Source organism: Lissotriton vulgaris, chromosome 1_1 (assembly GCF_964263255.1).
Source record: "Lissotriton vulgaris chromosome 1_1, aLisVul1.2, whole genome shotgun sequence".
NCBI classification, from domain to species: Eukaryota; Metazoa; Chordata; class Amphibia; order Caudata; family Salamandridae; genus Lissotriton; species Lissotriton vulgaris.
The window spans coordinates 1,975,875,746-1,975,894,671 of NC_141685.1; positions in this window are offsets into that span (position 1 = coordinate 1,975,875,746).

Here is an 18,926-nt window from a genome sequence, read left to right on the forward strand (position 1 = left end):
GACCACTGGCGTAATAGGCCCGGTATGGTCACCAGGACCATCATCTATGCCTGAGCCTGGTCTATGTTTCATCTTTGGATGTAATCCCATTTCTCACTCCATTGTGCAGTAGCTTTGCTTCGGTAGCTGTTTGCTCTATCCCTCCTTCTGAGTCCATTGTAAATTTCTCTGTTCATAATCCAAGTCTATAACCAATGGATAGCTGACCATAGGACAAGTCATTCTCAAGTGTCCCATAAATCCTTTACCTACTCCATTTAAATGCTCCATCGTGGTTCTTGACCTTACTCTTAAACGTTATTCCATTAAAAAGTGTCACCATTACTAAAATGAAACTAGCTATATCGCTAAACAGGTCTAAGTGACATTCAAAAAGGCCTTGCAGACCTTTGCACGTCATGTGTTTACAGTTGGTTAATGTGACACAACAAAACAAAGTGTCTGCTGCATTCCAAATGGTTACTGGCATGCAATAATTATATCACCAGCCTTAGAACAGTTACTTTGACATTAATTTTCATTCTTTTTCTTTGTATTTCCAGTCATTCAGGAAAATGAAAAATAAAATGATGGATAACAAAATAACTGAAAAATAAATGTAGTTGTTCATCCAAAAGAACAGCAATTTTGGTATATCAGTTTCTATTGCTGTGATTCTCTCTTATAGGTGTTGGTGAAGATATCTATAGAGGCATTGTTTATTTTTCACTTAAAAGGTTTAAACAGTAAATGCAACGACAGTGACGCTGGAGATCGGGTGATCAGGCAGGCGGCTTGCAGCTCCGACATCGGAGATAAAAGAACTGTCTTCAAATTTAAAAAAAGAAGCACTCCTTTTCAATCACGCTAAAGCAAGGGCGAGGAGTGGAAAGACGCTTCAGAACCCATCGATCTGACAAACACTCTGAGTCTCCTAACTGATACAAAGAACAAAACTCAACGCTCCTACTATAAAGTACAGAGTCACTCAAGGAAACACAAAACAATCGTAATAGTGGATAAGGTCAACCTATCCCCAGGATTAAGATTGGCACCGCAAATTGAATACTGCGAAATATATTGAAGAATTTTATTGTAGTCCTGAGGAAGGTGTACCATCGATCTAAAACACCGAAACGCGTCGACAATACTGGCTACTTTTAACTATTTTTTACGTGTAATTGTGTTGAACTTTACTGTAATGTGGTTGTGATTTATATGCAAAACTTTTGCCTATACCATGCTGTTTTTGATTAAGTTTTTAATATTTATGATTTTAATGAAGATTATGCCTTTTTGAAATAATTGTGGGATATGCTAGTATATATACTATTGAGGTCAGAAAAGTTTTGGTGTCTTACTCTATAAAGTATATTGCGCTTTGATCTAGGAACCACAGAAAGGAACCAATCCCCTTTTTTGTTGCTATATTTCCCAGTCCTTTCTGGGTTTGTTTGGGAAAACTCTCTTTTTTGTCTTAAACAGTAAATGCAACGACAGTGCACAACTGAAATTGTGTTGTTGCACCAATAATATTGTTTGCCACCGTTATATGATTTTTTTATATGTATTTGTGATATAATTACATGATTACTGTTTATTTGCGTTGTCTATATAATTGTTGTTTTTTATTATTCCCTTTTATCAAGTGTTTTTAATGTGAACATTTATATACGTATTAAATGAAATATAGTTTTTTAATACTTGGTTGTGTGTCCTTTATGCAATTTCTCCCTCTCTTTGTGTTGATATTATGCCATTTTGTTCACACTGTTTATTTCCCTGTACTACGAATTGATTTTCCTAACAGGTGGTCCTTGTTATTTACATTATAATGTTGTTGCACCAAGGACAGGTCTACGTCCGCCACCCCCATGCTGATACGTTGGTTGCTGGTGATTATACCACATACAAGACTCAATCAATATTTTTCTTAGTGTACAGTCATCTCTTTGTCTGCAAGATTCTGATTACAATGTCTGAAGTAAGGCACAAGTACAAACCGTCACCACCACAATTTAATTCCATTTAGAAGGGTCATGCGGGCCCTGCACCTAGGCAGGTGTTTCAACCCACAACATTGCACCATGAACAGTGGGGCCAGAAATGTACATTGAACAAAAGGTGTAACTTGTGGTCCTTTGAAATATTCAGAGGTTGATGGTCTCGCTAGTGCTTGGATGCTCCTCCATTTACCGACTTCATAGATAAGGGCTAAGCAGGACTAGCACTTTACTATTAGATGATGGTGGACACCTATGCCTACATAATGTACCTCATATGACACTATCACCTGCAGTTCATGCATCTTGTTATCACAAAGATTTCTGTATAAGGAGCTTTTGCTGTTGAGGTTAACATGTATGCACAATTTAAATAAATTGGCTTATTTAAAAAAAACATTTTGCTCATATTTGAGATTCTGGGAGTGCTCTAGTGATCTGGACCATGCATATACTGTTATGGTATTTCACATTGTTTCTTTACAGATCATCATCATATATTTGCATCTTGACATTAAGATACATCTCCATCCAGTATACCGGGATATGTAGATGCCGTTTTTTTTTTTATTTAACTGCTATGATAAAAAATAAGGCTGCTTTCTCTTGTGAACTCCAACAGCTCACATTTCCTTAGTAACTGTCCTATTTTAGGAATAAACCTGCATTGGTACTATAACACTTCCAGAAGCCTTGGATGTCCATAGCAAAGAGAGCCTTCAGAAGTCTAATCGAGGTGTTTACTTCATGTTGACCACAGATCACACCCCTCTCTCCAACCACAATACTTCTATGCTGTGGTGTCATTATTTAGCCTAGTCCATGCCTCTGTTAGAACACAGTCCAAGTCAATGCTCCCCCTGTGTTAGCAATGGCTTGATCCTCCTAATTGAGGAGCATTGGGTTTTTCATTCACATCTACAGTGTAGGTCTACTTGCCCCTGTATTTCAGTCTGTCACCCTATAGATCTGTCCGATCCTTGACCCATTCTGGAATGATCAGCAGCATGTGTGGCCAACACTAATGCTAGGAATGTTTGAAGCCATCACTCATCACCTGGAACCACTTGGCAGCTATGGATGGACGGATGTGGTTGGCAAGGACAGCAGCTCATTAGACTGCAACAGAATGCATTTTATCTATGAAGTAAAGAACTATCACAAGGCCCAAGCATGTGGATGTGAGTGGTGAGTGGTGAGGGAAGAGCATGCTGAAGAGAATGTCAGTTTGGAAGTATTAGTGTTATGTGCATCCGCTGAAAATGTAAGATGTACGATGGTTTTGCATTTTACATATCCCACAATAAAAAAAGTGATTTAAACATTAGTAGAATGGTTACAGTCATACCTATCAGGAAATGTGTGGCTGGGCATGCTCTTTTTGTCTATAAAGACATTGATATATGACTCAGGTTGGTAGCAATGTGTTTTCACTCAAAAGAAATGCTGTGTGCCATTTGTTTTAATCTTTTTGTGGGGCCATATTACACAAAGTGCCCCACTTTGTGCGACCTGGGGCACTTTGCTATTACAAAAGGGGCAGCACTATCTTCAGGGTCTGTTCCCTCATTTGCATGGGGGCGTGCCCTATGCAAATAAGAGAATCCCCTTTCTTCTGCGCCCGCGCCGTATTAAAGACACGGGTGCAGAGGCAAAGAATCTCTCAGGGCATGCACTGACAGTGCCACCATTTAGGTCCTATGTCCTACAGAGGGGGAGAAGTGAGTTGCATGGACCCCCCAGACATCCCCTTGCAGGCGGGTGCAGTCACTAACTGCACCCTCCGGCAAGGGGATCACTAATAATCTTTGAAAGTGCAGGTGGGTGCTGTCTGCACTTTGGAAACACAGAGCGGCTTCAAAGCAGCTGCACTGTTTTTCACAGGACGGCACTGCCCCAGGGCATTGCGAGTTTGTGCTTGCCCTGAATTCATCATATTATGGTGCATATTCCTTGATTGCGCTGGGTGCCCCTTTTTGAAGGAGTGCCCAGCGCAATGAAAGCAAATGCACCACATGTATAATGCGACCCACGGTTGTAATGTGAATAAGGTTTAAATTCATAGAGAGATAATTAGGATTCTGTGCAACTATTAAAGGGTGTCAGTAATCAGGTAGGAAACAGACAGTGCCACAGAAGTAGCACTCTGCATTATAATATCAATATCTGTTGCTATGTAGGAGTTTGATACTTTGAAGAACAGGACAGTGAGGGACATAAAGGAAAGTCCAAACTGCTATATGATGGAGATTCACTCACTTCCATGTTGGGCCTTCACTCCTGTGTTGACATTAGCAATACAGGTATGCATACTTCTCAGTCCTATGGGTAAGTTCCTGGAAATGAACGGTGAAGTTGTATGGCTTTTCAAATGCTGATGAGTTCATCTCCTGGCTCTCCAGTTCTCCCCTGTTATTTAGTCTCCCTTCAGTTCCTTCTAGTTCATATGTTAGCTACTCAGCACATACCTTTCCATTTTGTTGGTGTGTCTCTGCTGACTGGTGTACCGTGAAGCCTCTGGTTTACTGGTTTACTGGTTTACTTGTTTACTACTGCTTGACATTCCTGGGTACTCGCCCATTTTTTTTTGGTGCAAGGATTCCTCCTAGCATCATCCGAGGGGAGCTTGGTTAGCTGCTTAAATTAACATTAGATTATTACTTGTCTCTCATCCTAACCTGGTGCTCCCCTTTCCCTTCCTGGGCTACTCCTGACTATTTTTATGTCCGAACACCTTTTGACTGCACCGGATCACACTCACGGCCGGCCTCTGAGTCTCTCTCTCTCTCTCTTCCTCCTTCTCAATAGGTTCTGCTATTTCTCAGATAGCCCTTCCTCTTGTTTGACCTGGGATGACTGGCACTCTCAGCTTACCCACCTCCTTCAATCCGTCTTAACAAAGAGACCTTCTACTATGCAAACTGTCTGATTCTATCTTAAAAGAAATGGTGTGTCCCAGAACGCTTTACCAGTACCCCTTTTTTGTTCTTCGCTTATAAATAAAATGCATGACCTATTGCATTTACACCCACACAGAGCCACCCACACAGACCCACCCATACAAAGCCACCAACACACACATACAGAGCCCCACACACACACAGAGCCCCCCACACACACAGAGCCCCACACACACACACAGAGCCCCACACACACACAGAGCCCCACACACACACAGAGCCCCCCACACACACACATAGCCCCACACACACAGAAACAGAGCTCCACACACATACACAGAGCCCCGCGCACACACACACAGAGCCCCCCCACACACACAGAGCCCCACAAACACACACAGAGCCCCACACACACAGAGCCCCCCCCACACACACACAGAGCCCCCCACACACACACAGAGCCCCACACACACACAGAGCCCCCCACCCACACACACACAGAGCCCCCCCCACACACACACACAGAGCCCCCCCACACACACACATAGCCCCCCCCACACACACAGAGCCCCCCCCCCACACACACACACACACAGAGCCCCACACACACACACAGACACAGAGAACCCCGCACACAGACACAGAGAGCCCCACACACAGACAGGAGTGTGAACTTAAGGAACAAGGGGGCATATAACCAAGCTTAAGCGAACAATATCGCTAAGCTTGGTTAGCGGCCAAAATTATATCGCCGAGCTTCGCCTATTTTTATCGCTTAGGAGCCTTGATATTATTAAGGTTTATCTCCTAAGCGATAAAAATTGGCCGAAATGCATGAATATCACTGAAAAGTCAGCGATATTCATGCATTATCGAGCAAATGCTCTTAGCCATGTTATCCACCTACCATTGGATAACATGGCTAAGAACTGCTCTGGGCAGGCGTTAGCTTTTGGAGATAATCACGCTTAGCACGATTATTTCCAAAAGTTGGTAATAGGGGATAGCGATGTTAGCGACTGTTTCCAGTCGCTAACATCTTGGCACGCCCACTTTGCATGTCATTAGCGATAACTATCGCTGACATGCAAAGTGGGCCCCTAAATGCCCGCTATCGCCTATTATCTGTCGCTAACTGGTGTTAGCGACAGCTAGGTAATAGGGCGATTAAATTATCGCCGCTTTAGCGGGAAAAATTCCTGCTAAAGCGGCGATAAGGCCCTTGGTAATATGGCCCAAGGAGACAAATATATTTAATTAATGCCACCTTAAAGCATTATTAGCGCCTTTAAACATTAATAGTGCATTAAAAGGTGTACGTAAAGATTTCTGAATCTTTGTGAAATTTAGTGAAATACTGTGCCTTTTGAAATGTTGACTACGATGAAGAAACAATGAACGAAAAAATACGTATTGGTGACGTTTTGCAAGTATTCAATAAAGAGCATTTGGATTGGTCCTGTCTGGGCCGAGCACACGCTGTCTCTTTAGTGTGCTGCCTGTAGTAGTGTATTCATCTCATAGGCAGGTGTAGGTCGGCACTTGGTGGAGGCGTGGAACTGGGGCTGGTGTCCGAGGAAGTGTAAGGGGGGGGAGCGCTTGTTCCAGACAATGCTCTTTACCAGTGATGCCAAAGGGTGTGAAGGATGGGGGTGGGTGGGGATATGTGAAAGATCTGATGGGCAAAATACAAGCTAGACTAACCTAAGCTGAAGTAAGAACTAATTCCTGTTTGGAACTTCTGGCGATAATTTCAGCAGGTCAAAAGTATAATGCAGATTATGGTGTAGATCCCCTCCCTAACACAGAAGCTGTAACTGGACATTCAATTGAATGTACAAGTAATACAATTATAGTGACAGGAACAACAACACACTCTTTGATGAATAAAGATAGTAAAAACATAGGAGGGCAGTGACAGGGTATGACAAGGCCAGGTGATGGGGATATGAAAAGCAATAAAAATAGTGTAGTTCCGCCCACTCCACAAGTTAGTAATCAAGATAAAAAGGCAGCTGAATACACAGCGGACCATTTGGATTTCTCACCAGCAGTTTTGACTAACGTGCCCCCCCTGCCTATTAATGAAAAGGAGAGATGGATTTCCCTGCGGAAAAAGGGGCATATTACCAAGCAATAGCGATAATTATCGCTATTGCTTGGTTAGAGACAAAAATTTCCAGCTGAGCTGCGGCAATTTTTATCGCAGATAAACATTGGTATTACCATCACTCCCTCACAAGATCTCTGCGACTCTCTCACCTCGTTCTTCCACCGCAAGATTGTCGACATCCACAACAGTTTCGGCGCACCATCCACACACCCAACCGTCGAACCAACGCCCCCCACCTCCACCCTCCGCACCTGGACCACGGTGACCGCTGAAGACACAGCCCGCACGATGAACACCATCCACTCCGGATCTCCGACCAACCCCTGCCCCCACCATGTCTTCAACAAGGCCCACTCCACCATCGCACCCCAACTCCGGGACGTCATCAACACCTCCATCAACACCGCCACCTTCCCGGAGAGCTGGAAGTATGCCGAGCTCAGCGCCCTACTGAGGAAACCAGCAGCGGACCCCACCGACCTCAAAATCTTCCGCCCCATCTCGCTCCTCCCTTTTCCTGCCAAAGTCATCGAGAAGATCATCAACAGACAGCTTGCCGCCTTCCTCGAGACGAACGGATCCCTCGACTCCTCGCAGTCCGGTTTCAGAGCCAACCACAGCACCGAGACCGCCCTCATCGCAGGCACCGATGACATCCGAGCCCTGCTCGACAACAGGGAAACAGCGGCACTCATCCTCCTGGACCTCTCTGCAGTGTTCGACACTGTCTGCCACCGCACCCTAGTTCAACGCCTCAGCAACATCGGCATCCAAGAGAAGGCACTGGAGTGGATCATCTCGTTCCTCGCCGGTAGAACACAGAGAGTCCGCCTCCCCCCGTTTCGATCCGAGACCACCGAAGTCATCTGCCGCGTTCCGCAAGGATCATCACTCAGCCCCACCCTCTCCAACGTCTACATGAGACCTCTTGCTGCCATCGCACGCCAACACAACCTCAACATCATCTCCGACGACACCCAGCTGATCCTCTCCCTCACCAGAGACCCCGACACCGCCAGAACTAGCCTGCACGAAGGGATGCAAGATTTCGCCGAGTGGATGAAGAACAGCAGCCTGAAACTGAACTCAGACAAGACGGAAGTCCTCCTCCTGGGACCATCGCCCTCCACCTGGGACGACTCCTGGTGGCCCCCAGCCCTGGGCACCGCTCCCAAGCCAACAGACCATTCACGCAACCTAGGCTTCATCCTGGACTCCTCCCTCTCGATGACCAGACAAGTCAACGCCGTCTCCTCATCATGCTTCCACACCCTACGCATACTTTGCAAGATCTTCCGATGGATCCCGACCGAAACCAGAAGACGGTCACCCAGGCCCTCGTCAACAGCCGACTGGACTACGGAAACACCCTCTAAGCCGGAACCACAGCCAAGCTACAGAAAAAACTCCAACGCATCCAGAACGCCTCCGCCCGACTCATCCTGGACATCCCCCGACGCAGCCACATCTCCGGCCACCTAAGGAACCTGCACTGGCTCCCTGTCAACAAGAGAATCACGTTCAGGCTCCTCACCCAAGCACACGACCGCCTGACCTTCTACACGCCCACCCGCCAGCTACGGTACACTAGCCTCGCCTTCGCCGCCGTACCACACATACGAAGAGCCACCGCCGGAGGCAGATCCTTCTCCTACCTGGCGGCCAAGACATGGAACTCCCTCCCCATCCACCTTTGGCTGACCCAGGACCATCTTGCCTTCAGGAGACAACTCAAGACCTGGCTGTTCGAGCAGTTGCGGACCCCTTCCCCCAAGCGCCTTGAGACCCTTCCGGGTGAGTAGTGCGCTATACAAGTGTTATGATTGATTGATTGATTACCAAGGTTTATCGCAAATGCGATAAAAATCGGCCGCAATTCATGAATATCGCTGAAAAGTCAGCGATATTCGTGCATTGCCGAGCTAATGCTCTTAGCCATGTTATCCACCTCCAATTGGATTATGTTGTAATGGTTAATTCCCCTCTTCTTTCTTCACATCAATGCTCTCTCTCTGTTCAGCCTGCATGGCAGGAGAATGATGTATGATGTCATGGAATGTTGGTGTGTGGACTGGTGGAGAGCGTCAGTTGCAGGATGAGAGGCTGAGCAGATGGAGACTGCTCCTGGTGGGGCTGTACAACTATACTTCTATCTTATTTACCATCCTACCTTCATCTTCTACAACTAATAAAGGAACTACTTGGAACTACCACCTGGTCTACACTTTGGATTATTTATTTACAACAGATAACATTGCTAAGAACTGCTCAGGGCAGGTGTTAGCTTTTGGAGATATTCGCGCTTAGCGCGAATATCTCCAAAAGTTGGTAATAGGAGATAGCGATGTTAGCGACTGTTTCCAGTCGCTAACATCTTGGCACGCCCACTTTGCATGTCATTAGCGATAATTATCGCTGACATGCAAAGTGGGCCCCTAAATGCCCCCTATCGCCTATTAGCTGTCGCTAACTGGTGTTAGCGACAGCTAGGTAATAGGGCGATTAAATTATCGCCGCTTTAGCGGGAAAAATTCCTGCTAAAGCGGCGATAAGGCCCTTGGTAATATGACCCAAGGAGACAAATATATTTAATTAATGCCACCTTAAAGCATTATTAGCGCCTTTAAACATTAATAGTGCATTAAAAGGTGTACGTAAAGATTTCTGAATCTTTGTGAAATTTAGTGAAATACCGTGCCTTTTGAAATGTTGACTACGATGAAGAAACAATGAACGAAAAAATGCGTATTGGTGACGTTTTGCAAGTATTCAATAAAGAGCATTTGGATTGGTCCTGTCTGGGCCGAGCACACGCTGTCTCTTTAGAGTACTGCCAGTAGTGTATTCATCTCATAGGCAGGTGTAGGTCGGCACTTGGTGGAGGCGTGGAACTGGGGCTGGTGTCCGAGGAAGTGTAAGGGGGGGAGCGCTTGTTCCAGACAATGCTCTCCACCAGTGATGCCAAAGGGTGTGAAGGATGGGGGTGGGCGGGGAGCGTAGCGACAGCTCAGGATCGGGGCCGGAGTGATGCCAAAGGGTGTGAAGGATGTGGGTGGGTGGGGAGAATAGGGACGGCTCAGGATCTGGGCTGGAGTGATGCCAAAGGGTGTGAAGGATGAGGGTGGGCGGGGAGCATAGGGACAGCTCAGAATCAGGGCCGGAGTGATGCCAAAGGGTCTGAACAATGGGGGTGGGCGGGGAGCGTAGGGACAGCTCAGGATTGGGGCCGGAGTGATGCCAAAGGGTGTGAAGGATGTGGGTGGGCGGGGAGCATAGGTACAACTCAGGATCGGGCCGGAGTGATGTCAAAGGGTGTGAAGGATGGGATGGGCACGGAGAAGTGCGCAAATGGAATACCCCTGTACACATTTTTTTTTAAATCTGGTAAAAACAGTGGGAAAAGAGTTAGTGAAACTGGGTTGGTGAAATATAGCTCCTCTACCAGTCAATGCACACCCTACACCTATACCATGCCTATCAGCACTCTGAAGTGCTGTGAAGCAATTGAATTGTGGATTGTACGTTACACGAATACACATAAACATGGACGGGCTACACCCGTCTCCCCTCAGTATACTAAAAGCAAACTCAGAGTCACTGGGGCCTGAGTCACAAAGTTGGACACCTGAATACCAAGATTGGATTCACCAAGCATTTCCTGTGACTAGACGTGTCTTACTCCCACCTTGGGAGTGACTTACTCCCGTATCTGCAGGAGTAAAACATGCCCCCTGATTCACAAGGCTTTTTTTCAGTGAGAAAGCATGTTACCCCCTGAAAATGTGCGTGTTCTTACACCTATGCCTGGAGAAGGACACAACTACCTACTCAGCGAAAATTCTTTGCAAAATGGATGTTTCCTCTGAGGAGCTTACTCTTTCCTCGGTCCGTAAATGAGAGATAGCCCTGCTGCCTAAATCGCCAACTTGCCCCACCAGTACAGGCCTGTTTCTCTGGTTAGACCTACACAGAGTCTCAACCACCTCAAATACCCAAGCAAAGGGCAAGCACTCACCATTGCAATAAATACTTATTTTTGAATCTTGGGACCTCAATCCTAATCCCGGCATCTCCTCTTCACAATGGTGTGCGATCCTGGGCAAATCACTGTATTTCCCTATAAAACGGTTGTTGTCTTATTATCTAGCCATACCGAAGCGCTTAGAAACAGGCCACTGCCCAGTAATAAGCGTTCCCTGAACACAGACCAGCCTCGGACGGGCTCTCTCCCCAGCTCTGGTCCGCTAACACTAGTCATCATTCCGCTTAAACGAGTGTGCTTTGCTTCCAGGAGGCCCGCATGCTCCCTGGCATGGACGGAGCGGCTGCTTCCTTCCCGCTCATACAATATAGATGACATCCCACTCGTGAGAACGTCTTTCCGCGGGACCGGCGTGCCCCTTGCTTTGGAAGTAATCCCTGTGATAAGAACCTTCTGCTCTGGCTTTTATCTCATACCGGGGGTGGGGGGACTTTCTGCAAAAGGAGCCCGTCTGACTCTTGGTGAGAAAGGCGCAATTCAAATGCTTGCCTTTCTTTTGGTGTGCAGACCCCCCTGCCCCTCCCCCTTCACGTTACACCAAAGCTGCCCCCTTCTCGGTGCATTCACAGCGACCTTGTCGGAGTCTTGTTTTCATGTCTCGTTCGTTGTTGTGCTTGGAGAAATAAATCTGTGCGTGGAGTGGCAGGGGGGGGCTCTGACACCTTCGGGTAAAGTTCACGCTATATAAAATCGCATTAAATAAAATAAAAAATAAAAAGACCCAGCAAGAAGTCAGCCATTCTGGCTGTTGCAGTTCAATAAATGAAGTCCGTAGTGGATACCCAAGTGGGTTTGCTTCTAAAATGCCATGCAGTAACTCTGAGTGCTTGTAGCCCTCCAACCACCAAACGTTGCTCTTTCGGCACCTCTTCCGTCATCGGTGCCGTAGACTCGCACAGTCACCAGGGGTGGGGGCGGGGCATTTTCGCGACCTGAAGATGGCCGCCAGATATTCTAATCGAGAAGCGCTCTACTTCAAACATGCCACAGGTTTCTTCTCGTTTCTTTATTGGTAGACTGCAGAGTTACACACACCTGTCTGGAAGTACGAGTTAACGAACGCGGTGGCTGGTGAAAACATCAGAGGTGAGTAGAGGGTGGGGTGAAGTGTACAAGTTAGTGACCTGGGCGCTGCAGAGGCAGTGTCAGAGGCACAGACCAACGCCAAACCCGGCACCTGAGAACCTCTGTCTGTTTAGCTCTGCTGAGACTGTGAATGCGGGTAACCAGGGAAACATACGAGCAGCCGATTTGAATGCTGCTTTTTAAAAATAACGCTCACCACTTTCCTCGACCAGTAACACTTTTTGGAGAATCCCTGGAAAGGAAAAAAGGAACAAGCGCTCCACACCGCAGCACTTAAGGAGGCAGCAGCACAAGCCGGGCCAATCATCTTTCTCCGAGGCCAAGAAGAAATGCCTCAGAGAAAGCACCGCCATTTTCGCGATTCGGGGGGCGTGTTTTTGGCGTTCTGAGTGACGGGTGACGTCACAGTCGAAAGAACACAAAAAAAACGCCCCCGAATCCGAAAGAGACAGGGCTTTATTGAAGTGATGCCCCTCTCCTCCAATGGCTGGCCTCCGTTTAGGAAGCCAGCTAATGGAGGAGAGCGGCGTGTTCCAAGCCCCCTAACTCCAAAACATAAAATCTTCGGGACTCCACCCACTGCTTCGCAGTGCAACGGTCCCTCGACCCAAAAATATATATATCAGCAGCCAACACTAGGTCAAATAATAAAAAAAGCGTTTGGAGCCGGTGACGTAAAAAATGTGCGCTGTAAGTTCTAATAAGGTCAAGCAAGTGGAAAGAAAGACTTATTTTCAAAGAGATCCCGTCCTAACTTTCCACATGTATTTCAGGGCAGGCACTGTTTGTTTTACTGATAAGAGAATGTTAGGCTTCTGAGAATTGTAAAGACAGTTTTCTCTCTGCGATATGACAGAAGTTCAAACTTGTTCTTTTTAATTCGAATGTATGTGTACATTGACATATCGCTAACTGACTGCTCCTAAACTACTGTATAACTACATAGCAAATGTGTGTCTTGGCAGCTGTTTGCATGTTATTGAATGCAGACAGTCACCTCCTTGCAATTGCTTGTAATCTGTTCTGAAAAACAATTTACTCTAGTTACACACAGATTAGGGCTCGAGGTGTGACAGCAGAAAAGGGTTGGGGTCACAAGGGGAAGAGTCATAAAAAGCAGTCTGACAATAGCTTTAACATTTATGTTTTTTTAAACTCTGATGTAGCCATTGGCAAGAAAGACAAACCTGACAATGAATATGTTCTGTCCTACTTAATTGATCACAAAAGGCTGCACTTTAATTATCTTATGGGGTTAAGGCACCTGTTGCCATGATCTTTGTGTGCCCATCAATTTTCAGGGGATAATATATATATTTTTTTAAATCTTTATTTTTAATTTTACACATACATATGTCAATAAACAATGCACATATCGGTACAATGGCAAGGCACATTCGCACATATAGGGTCATGAAAAAAGAAAAAGAAAAAAACATAAGACAGTACTAGTCCAGGCCTCCGAAAAAAAAAGGAAAATATATGCAGACCAAGTCACATTGACAGCGATCCATCATGAACGTTCTCGACTCCCGGAGTCATCCTACCGCCCCTCCTAATGCAAGCCCAAATCCACAGCAACACACATGTATATCATATAGGCAAAACCATGTCCAATGTGTACAAATATTTCAACAACATTTCTAGCCTACACCTATGGGGACAATGCCACTGGTAACTTGTGTATTTGCTTCGCTACGCCTACGGGTAATGTATGCTCGATATGGGCCCCAAATGTCCATCGGGCGGGAGGAGCTGGGAACAAGAGTCGCATATTCCTCGCAGTTCACATTACAGTACGCTAGACTGCGAAGCCACACATGGGAAGTGGGGGCTCTCCTGCTACCCCAGAGCAATGCAACCTCCCGCTTGGCAAGTAGGAATCCCAATGCAGCGAGCCTTCTGACTTTTTTGGGCAAGTTTGTCACTTATCCCAACAATGCAATTTCGGGAGTGGGTACCAGTGGCATAGAAAGTATGTCACCTAGCGTGGCGTGTATCTGCACCCAATAGTCCTGCAACTTTGGGCAGGTCCAGGAGATGTGAGCGAAGTCAGCGTGTGGAGCGTGGCATTTCTGACAATGGTGAGGCCTAGAGGAGTCTATCTTGTGTGACCAAGCCGGGGTGTGGTAGATCCTGCGAATACATTTGAAATGCAATAGCTTGTGCCTACTGTTCAGAGACACCTCTTTCATGACCCTGCAACATTGGTCCCATTGGTCATCCATTATAGGATGGCCCAGGTCCCGTTCCCATGCTGTACGGGCCTTAACGTCAGAAAAGGGGAAAACCATAATGCACTGCCTATACATTTTGAAAACCAAGGGGCCTATTAGGATGCAGGGATTGGGACCGCCCGCCATAAGGGCGGGGGTCCCGTGGGGGGTATTAGGATGTGCCCACCACAATGGCAGGCACATCCTGCATTTTTAGCATTGTGGCGGGCGGTGCTCTCAGCACCGCCCGCCACAATGCTAAAAATGCATTTCAGCATTTGCATAAACAAAGCGGCAGGCACCGCGCGGTATAGGTAACTGGGTTAACGTTTGAAACAGAGATCCTTTTGTTACATGCAGTTCATAAGATTCAGTTCTTCTGATGTAGCACAACTATATCACACCACATATACACGCACAATTTAAATAGCACTTACTAATTGAAATGACGAAAAAGCCTATTTTTACATATTCATAAATCTCTGCTCATAAGGTTTATACTCCAACAGGGTAGAGTGCTAATATATAAAAATAGGGCCCATTACATATTGAGGACAAGGTGCTCTCACAGTGAAACAAAACCCAGAAACTATTTACTTTGTAGTCTTTGCTAGACTTCTCTCTGAACAGGTCTAGAGGAGATGTAATTTTTTTTTGTTACCACCTAGGAAAATGCCAGAAAAATATTAGAAAATTATTTCAACCTTATTTTCAAAATCAGATTTAATGGTTAAATCATATCTTGTGTGGAAAAGTAACTTTACAACAATGTACTTTAGGCTGGGTCATTCAGTCCTGTCACTGATCACTCTGCCAGATCTAGTATGCACATCATTTGATGTGGCAAGGCAATGGGTTTGGCTCAGGGGACAATAGCCTGCCTATGAGCCCAGGAAGTAAACAAATAACTGATGGAAGGCATGCTTAAATTTTTCTCAGCCACTAGTAATTGTTTGCACCGCATCTCAGTCCATCCTTATTTTGCATCCAATATAACCTCAGTTTAGACACAGTCATATGCAAATCAGTCTTGACGTTGCTCCAATGGATCTGTCCAGCCCAAACTGCCGGGCCAGGTCCTCCAAGAACAGGAACACAACCGACCCAATATTGATTTTGCCCTTATTAGACCTTAAAGTTGGAGAAAAGTTTGGTTCCAATGGTGACGTTTGGGCATACCTGTTACGCCTAGGTAGTCGCACTTAAGTATACAAATAAGGGATGGATTAAATGCTTGAAAATTATTCCAGCTACTGGTACTTACTCTAGTCTTCACCCCCGTTCATCAATATTTTCCACACTATACCACCTCAGTTTGGACCCAGCCCTGTGCAAATCAATCTTGATCACACTCCAATAGCAAAAGTCCAGCCTGCATTGCTAGCACTAACAAAAGCAATCCAAGACCAGTATCGCCTTTAATAGGGTTCATCTGACAGGTATAGCTGGATTCCAGTGGGACAATATTCACAGGACCCATGTCTGGACATAAGTGTTCCACCTAGAGCATTACACTAAAATATATAAGAAAGTAATGGATGGAATGCTTGGCTTAATCCCTGCCACTGGTAATTACTCCATTCCTCACTCCAGTCCATTGTGATGTTGTGCACTATGCCACCTCAGTTTGGACAGAGCCATATGCAAATCGTTTCCCTGCTCCAATAGGTACAGTCTAGCCCAAACTGACAGATAATTTCCTCCATGAGCCAGAAGAGCAGCAACCGCAGACCGTTTTTTTTCTTATTGGGCTCATCAGTTGGGTATCACTTGGTTACAGTGGCATAGTGTGCACAGTATGCACATCTGGGCATACCCATCACACCTAGGGTATCACATTGTAGTATACAAAAAAGTGATAAATGGAATGCTTGAATTATTCTTAAACACTGGTGATTACATGGGGACGTATCACAGTCCATTGTTATTTCACACACAAGGCCACCTTAGATTGGACTCAGCAGTATGTAAATCAGGCTTGCCCCGGCTTCAATTGGTATAGTCCAGCCTGAACCCAAGCTATTCTACACTGTTGAGTCCTAAGTAGGTAACCGGTCTGTGGTTGCCTGTTGTCCCTTTTGGAGGGGGCTTTGTCTGGCAGTTCTAGAAGGACTGTTTCCACGAGGGACATGTCTGGTATTGATTTGATTTGCATGAGGTGGAGCCTTTGTCTAGAGTGGCATACATGGACTGTAATGTGAGCCAGAGCACTTGCTTGTGGCTGAGATTCGGGCAAGTTTTCCATCCATCACCTTCGTGTTGTTGCTGTTATTCTCAAAGGGAAAGCGGAGCTGGTAGTAGTTACATTGTCTTGACTAGGACCACACCCTGTGCTTTTATTATTATTATAAGCATGATCAAAGGCATCATTATGCCTTTCAGAATGAGGATATCTTGTATTCCTATTCTTAACTTTTGAAGACTTGCTAGGATCCTTTTAATTGAAGGTGCCATGTAATGTCTAACATAACCATGTCTTGATATTAACATCTTTAGATCCTTAATGTAACTCAGATAGGGGCTACAAGAATCCGCCTCTCAATCTAGTCAGCAATTACACCAGTGAATTGGGAGTCCCCTACAAATTCTATCACTGATACTGGGAGACTTAGGGGCATATTATCAAGGGGGTTTATCTCCGCTTTTTTGGCTTTAAATGCCAAGAAAGCGGAGATAAAATTATCTCCCTATTACCAAGCTGTCGCTAACACCAGTTAGTGACAGCTAATAGGAGATAGCGACCATCTTGGGCCCCGCTTTGCATGTCAGTGATATTTATCACTAATGACATGCAAAGTGGGCGTGCCAAGATGTTAGCGACTGGAAACAGTCCCTAACATCGCTATCTCCTATTACCAACTTTTGGAGATATTCGTGCTAAGAGCAAATATCTCCAAAAGCTAACACCTGCCCTGAGCAGTTCTTAGCCATGTTATCCAATGGGAGGTGGATAACATGGCTAAGAGCATTTGCTCGATAATGCATGAATATCGCTGACTTTTCAGCGATATTCATGCATTGCGGCCGTTTTTTATCGCATTTGCGATAAACCTTGCTAATAGCAAGGTTTATCTGCGATAAAAATCGCCGATGTGCGGCGATAATTTTTGTCTCTAAACAAGTTAGAGACAGAAATTATCGCTGGTTGTTGGTAATATGCCCCTTATTTCTCTATTTCACTTGTGGTGAAGAGATCCACGAAAGGCTAAATCTCATACAGTTACTCACAGATCAAAAATGCAGATCCTAAAAGAAGTAAGGACAATGCAAAGCAGGCGCTAGTAAAGGATACAATTCAGGAATGATGGGATACACATCAGTGGAGGAGCCAGCTTAATTAATCTCCTGACAGTTACTGCTCTAGAAAATGTTAGTACAATGCATTCAGAATCTCAACAAGACAACCATGACTCAGACTGTGTACTGGAGCTGGCATATTAAACTGTTAACTTCCATGATAAAATGACATAAATGCAACTCATGAAAACATAACACTAACACCTATTGTTCTAGTACAGTGTTTAAAAAATGCCAGAGAATGTCATGAAGCAGAGCAAGGCAAATAGCATAGACTCATCAAGCTGTCACAAATCCAGGTCACACCTCACACAGGTGTGAACAGTTTTCATAGAAGAAAGGGTTTGCAGTTGGAGTTTATAAGCCCTCAATTAATTTTAAGTAGTCCATCATTACTGTTATTCTGAAACAAATCGAATTTTCTGCAAATAGAAGAGAAATTTAGGACCAAAATCCTAATGTATCTTATTGCAAAAACATCTTACTCGAGAGGCATTCATTTTGTAAAAAAAATGTCTATGCACTGTGTTAAAGTTTTTGGGATTTAGCTTTACTGAGGCTTGTTAAAGGGTTAGACTGATTCCTAGTCCCGTGCAAACCAACACTGCACTGAAAGGATTTTGGGCTTGAGAAAGTGTCTGGTTCAGCAAAGGAGTTCATGGTGCACACATGCTATGTAAATTTGAGAATGCTTTTCTCAGAAAGTTATATATCAGAATAATCCATGAGCTATATTGGGCAAGGCATTAGAATGGATGGTGATCAGCATTCTTGCAGGATTGCTCGAAGATCAGCATGCACCAGTTTCAGGACGGAAAAGTCCTTTACATGGAAATAGATGTGTACCCCTGTTCTGAGTGCTAAACTGTACTGAAGGCTGAATCCCTAAACCTGATTTTTGATGTCATAGGTGAACACTGGCCATAGACCTGTCTCACGGATTGCGGTCTTGTTGGACCAGGAGGGGCACTAGAGCGCTACCCTTATAGAGGGGAACACTACCATCTTCACCATGAGTTAAGCAGCACAAGTGCAGTGGTGGCAGCGGACTGGGTAGTAATCAGTAGGAGTTAAGAGGTCCTTTTTTACCTGTGCCATTGAAGTAAGGCCTATAGGCTCACTGACGTTTTAAAGCTCCACTCCTGCATTCTTAACTCATCACTGATTACATCAGAATGGAATGAAATGTTGTGCAACTCAGAAGTGGTGTTATTGCTCTGGTGTAAGTGTGCCTGGGGAGAGTGCTAAGCAATGCAGTACTGAGTAGTGCATGCTTGGTGTATGCATGTG